Source organism: Diceros bicornis, chromosome 38, assembly GCF_020826845.1.
Source record: "Diceros bicornis minor isolate mBicDic1 chromosome 38, mDicBic1.mat.cur, whole genome shotgun sequence".
Classification (NCBI taxonomy): domain Eukaryota; kingdom Metazoa; phylum Chordata; class Mammalia; order Perissodactyla; family Rhinocerotidae; genus Diceros; species Diceros bicornis.
Window position 1 is genome coordinate 22,467,525 of NC_080777.1, and position 5,681 is coordinate 22,473,205.

The window sequence follows — 5,681 nt, forward strand, 5'->3', positions numbered from 1 at the left end:
GATGGGGGGCCCGCCCCGAGCCCCGAGCCCCGAGCCCCGAGCCCCGGACCGCCCCTGCTGGTACTTGCATGGCTTCGCCCAGGCCGGCGTGTGAAGGCCCGCTTCACTCCTCCCCCTCCTCCTCCTCCTCCCCCTCCCCCTCCTCCTCCTCCTCCCCCTCCTCCCCCTCCTCCCCCTCCTCCCCCTCCTCCCCCCGCGGCTTCTGCGCCGAGAGGCGTCGCCCTGCATCTGAGGCTTGGGCGGCAGGATGTTTGTGGGAAGCCAGAAGGCGATCCTACAGGGAATGACGAGGGCGAGGGGCAAGATTCGTCCTGTAGTCCGTGGGGATGATGGATAAGTGTAAGGGGGTGCCATGCCTCAAGGGAACGTGAGGTTGAGAAAACGTAGTGTATTAATTTAAAACATTTGTGATGGTTCTAAGACTAAATGATGAGTTAAACCAAAAATATCTATTTTTCATGAAATCGCTCTCATTCAACAGGCTTTTGCAGAATACTAGTGTTAAGGTTCAAGTCTTGAAGAGTATATTTATGCATCGCTCCTTAAAGCTCTAAGTTTCAAGAAGGGCCTTTGGCTTCCAGAATAAAAAATGCTTTCGTGGATAAAACTCTGGTTCCTTGCTTCTCAAACAGGTGACGTGTGCCCTGGAGTTAGGGAGCGTTGTGCTGTGGACTATGTGAAGCCGCAAAATAAACAAATTTTACCGAGTGAAACAACAGCTTTTATATAAAAACAAGCATGGTGATATTATGGAAGAGAAGCTACAATTTGTATCAAGTGTTTGATTAAAAAAAAAATTTTTGGAACTTTCTTGAAGTTTGTCCCTGGGAGATTCTGCCCTCAAGCTGGGGGGGCTTCTGTTCAGTATCTGCCCTGTTACGTATACTTAAATGGAAAAGTTTATGAGGCACAGAGGTCTAGCCTTATTTCCTTGTGAACCACGCCTAGAATGGGCGCAAAGCTGTTAGCGGTAATTTGTGACATTTTTTAGTCTGTAATGTTGCTGTGAACTTGAAAGTGTTTTCTGTGCTGAATAATGCCTCAAAACTCACATTTATTTCATACCCAACTTAACATGGTGGCTATTGTACAAAGACTGGACTGAAAATTTAGCCCTTGACACAACCTAGAAGCAATCAGAAAGGGAGGTTAAAATTTCTTTAATGTTGTTAACATTTAATCCTAAAAGTTCACATAAAAATCCAGATTTCTAGGTCTTTGAGAAAAATGAGACGATCTGGCAATACTAGGCCCATACCACCTGGCAACCAATTGGCTGAGTGCATGCCTTCAGGATGGCTTGCCGTCACATTTGCCACAGTTCCTCACTGTGGCATCACACTTGTTCCTCACGTTTTACTGCATCACACTTGACTTGATCCACCATGTCCATTACCAGTCTGAATGATGCAGTTATTTGAATTTGTGGCCCCAGTTTTTGCACTATTGTTTGTTTTGAGCTGTCTTGCACTCTCATAGATGTAAGTCAGCCTTGACTTCCTTTAAAAAGGAATAAGCTGCAAACTTATTTGACCTCTTGGGACGAAAGGTAGCATTTTCAGATAAAAAATGGACGAGAGACTTTGGAAAGATATTCAAGTGTGTACATTCAAGAAGAGTGTAGAAATCTTTAGAAATAATATAGTGTTTGTACTGTTAAAAGATACCGTAAATGTTCTAGTTCTAATGAATGCGAAGCAGAAAGTGCGATTACATGTTGTGTACTATTAGCATTCACTGATTTTGCATTCAAAGTTGAGAGAAGTGAGCTGTGTATAAAATATCCACAACCAATTTCAAATGGCAGCCATGCTTTTAATAAATATTATGATCTGTTTAATTTCTTCCCCCATTTTAGTTTATAGAAGTTTAATACAATTTTAGCAGTATTAAATTCTTTAGAATAGTGTGCTTTAAGAGCATTGGGTAGTGAGGCTAACCTAAGGAAGAATTAACTGTCTTTTTTTTTGTTAATCTGGATTTACAACACTTGATTATTCAGGAGTGGATTAACTGATGACCAGGCTCTGACCTCACTCACTGCCCCACTGCCTTCTAAACCGCTGACATTGAAGCTTAAGCTTTGAGGAGGGAGATGATGGCAGTTGGGGAAACCAGAAACTAAGGTCCTGTAAATGTCTGTGTGTTTCTCAGATTGCTTTCTAAAGACAAATATTAAAAAAGTAGAGTTAAATATCATTTAAACGTTTATTTATTAAATAACTTCCCATTTATATTTTACTTAGCCTTTTTTGGTTTTTTTTTTTTTTTGGTGAGAAAGATCAGCCCTGAGCTAACATCCATGCTAATCCTCCTCTTTTTGCTGAGGAAGACCGGCTCTGAGCTAACATCCATTGCCAATCCTCCTCCTGTTTTTTTTTTTTTCCCCAAAGCCTCCCCAGTAGATAGTTGTATGTCATAGTTGCACATCCTTCTAGTTGCTGTATGTGGGACGCGGCCTCAGCATGGCTGGAGAAGTGGTGCGTCGGTGCGTGCCCAGGATCTGAACCCAGTCGGCCAGTAGCGGAGCACATGCACTTAACCGCCAAGCCACAGGGCCAGCCCTACTTAGCCAATTTTTAATTTTCATTTTTGAGTAACAGATTTTTGAAAGATAGAATTCATATATCATGAAATTCACTATTTTAATATCGAATTCATTGGTTTTTACTATATTCACAGAGTTGTGTAGCCATCACTACTATCTAATTTCAGAACATTTTCATCACCCCCAAAACAAACCCCTTACCACTTTGGAACACAGTCTGGCAGTTCCTCAAAAGGTTAAATATAGAGTTAATGTGATTTATCATTTTACATTCATTCCCACTAGCAATGTATGAGGGTTCTAATTTCTCCAAATCCTCAGCAACACTTATTATTGTCATTTTGATTATAGCCATCCTAGTGAGTGTGAAGTGGTATCTCATTGCAATTTTGATTTGCATTTCCCTGATAACTAATAATATTCACCCTGTTTTTGTGTGTTTGTTGGCCATTTGTATATCTTCATTGAAGAAATGCCTATTCAGATCCTTTGCCTATTTTTTAGTTGGGTTATTTATCATTTTATTATTGACTTCTGAGTTCTTTAAATATTCTAGAAACAGGTTCCTTGTCATTGTATGATTTGCAAATATTCTCTCTCATTCCATGGGATGTCTTTTCACTTCTTTAGTGGTATCCTTTGCAACACAAGTTTTAAATTTTGATGAAGTCTAGTTTATCTTTTTTTTCTTTTGTCATTTGTGCCTTTGGTGTCTGTGTTTTGAGACCAATTCTCTGACACCAAGTCAGTTTCCTACAATTCAGTTCAACTCAGTTCAGTTCCGGAGTCAGCATCCAATCCCCCAAGTTAAGGGGCAAGATCCCCAATAAGACCCCCCTTACTTCAGTAGGGTCCCTAGTCTACCCACACTTCTGCCCGGCCAGCTACAAATTCAAGGTTTCCCACAGCCACTCAGGGTCAATAATTCACTAGAATGACTCACATAACTCACTAAAAGCACTATCCTTATGATCACAGTTTTATTGTAAAGGATACAACTCAGAAACAGCCAAATGGAAGACACACGTGGGCCAAAGTCTGGAGGTGAGAGAGGGATTCCCTGTCTGGAATCCTGGCTTGTCACCCTCACCGCAAGTTAATTTGTTCACCAACTGGGAACCTCCACTAACCTTTGTTGTCAAGTGTGTATGTGGTTTCCTTACTGGGCATGATTGATTAAATCATTGACCACTTAGTTGAGCTTTATCTCGGGCCCTTCTCCCCTCCTGGGAGGTTGTTCTGGTCTGATTTCCAACCGTCTAATGAAATGATTGGTCTTTCTGGTGCCCAGCCCCCATCCTGAGGCTATCTAAAGGCCCAGAGTGAGTTATGACATTAACATAACAAAGACTCCTGCCAATCAGGAAATTCCAAGGGTTTTTGAAGCTTTGCCAAGAACCATGGACAAAGACCAGATATTCTTTATTATACCTCTGTGACTTACCACCTAGCCATTTTAAAGTTAACTTGTATAAAGTTAATTTGTCACTCAATGACAAGGAGACTAGCTTGCAATGTGCTGCCATTCTGTTTTTCATATTTCACTTTAAAAATTTGGTAAATTTACACAAGCAAGTAGAGAGGTTCCGTAGCTGTTAGTGGTGTGATCTGTTCCACTGTTTAATGTTGCTCCCTGGAAAGTATGGTCACAGAAGCATATGAAAAGCTGAGCACTTCCTCCTACAGAAATATTGAAAGGTCTGTCCTCATGGTTGTCATTAATATAAAATGCAAAGGGAAAATTCCATTGCTACAACTATGAATAAGTAACTGGCTTTGTTTCTTATAATAAGGATCACAAGGATTACATTTAGGGATTTCTCTCTCAGCCAGCCGCTCTACATTAAAAAACTCATTTTGCTGCTTGCTCTACAAAAGACACTTGAATACCTAATATTAAACTTACAGAGAAATACTCTTCTCAGATGTCACTTTTACTCAGTACTCATTACTTGCTCTTTGTAACTTTTTCATGTTTTATTTTTCTTGATTGTATTTCCATTACCTGCAAATAGTACATTTATTATTTTATTCTCATTACAGAATTTATCTTAAAGGCTTGAATTATGTTTCTAATTGCATACATTGAGACTTCTTTTCAAAATAAATGTTACGGGAAAGAAAAAACAATCATGCATAGTTCTTAGACAAGTGGTTCAGAAAAGCAACTTCAATGCTGCTTAGTTATCCTTAAGTGTGTATTAGTGATTAGTTAAAAGTGGTGTTCTAGGTGCAGAGGAGGGATACACAAACAAGACCTGGTCCCTGCCCTCGAGGGAACTGATGATGTTAGCTAGACGTGCTCACAAAGAATAATACAAGGGAAAGAATTTGGAAGGGAGGGGATTTTGAGGGTTGGATTGGGACCTTTAAATCTCACCACTTGGGCCTTGGTGCAGGGAAGCTGGTGTAGGAGGAGAATCTGATAGTGAATATCATTTCCACAGTGTTCATCTAAGTATAACTGATAAGCAGGAATAGCCAGGTTGAAGTACCACCAGAGAGTATTTTTGTGAAAGCTAAAGGAGGGGCTAGCAATGTCAAATGCAGTGTAAAGATCAAGATAATATAAAATTTTCTACTGGGATTAGCAGTTACGGTATCAATCTTTGAGAAGCCTGTTAATCTGCTCAGAGTCTTTTTGGATTGAAGGGCAGAGGCAAAAGCCATATTGAAAAGAGGATAAGGATAAATAGGAGAGGCAGCAGCGTCCACTGCACGAGGAGTTGCAGCCCATGCTGTGCTCAGGAACTTTAAACTGTTCCCTGATGACTAATGTGTAATATGATCATTACATCTCTGGCACCACCTGGGGCCTAGGCCTGCACTAACGTAAGCTACTTTATACCAGAACTTTGGAGTATTGACGCTGATTCTTCCAACACAATTCAAATCACTGTCCCCTCCATCACGTTCAAAATGTGAGGCTCTCCATTCTCCCATGCACTTTTCCCCACACTATATGTGTTCCCCACTCTGAGACCCAACCTTTCATTGCTCCTGTACCTACCGGACTTCCCCACCGTGGGAACCCCCTCAGTTTGCTTATTCCTCTCTCCCTCAAACATGTCTTCCCCCTTAGTGAAGGGGCTTTCTCTTTGGGCCACTCTGAACCTGGATGCTCCCCGCTCAC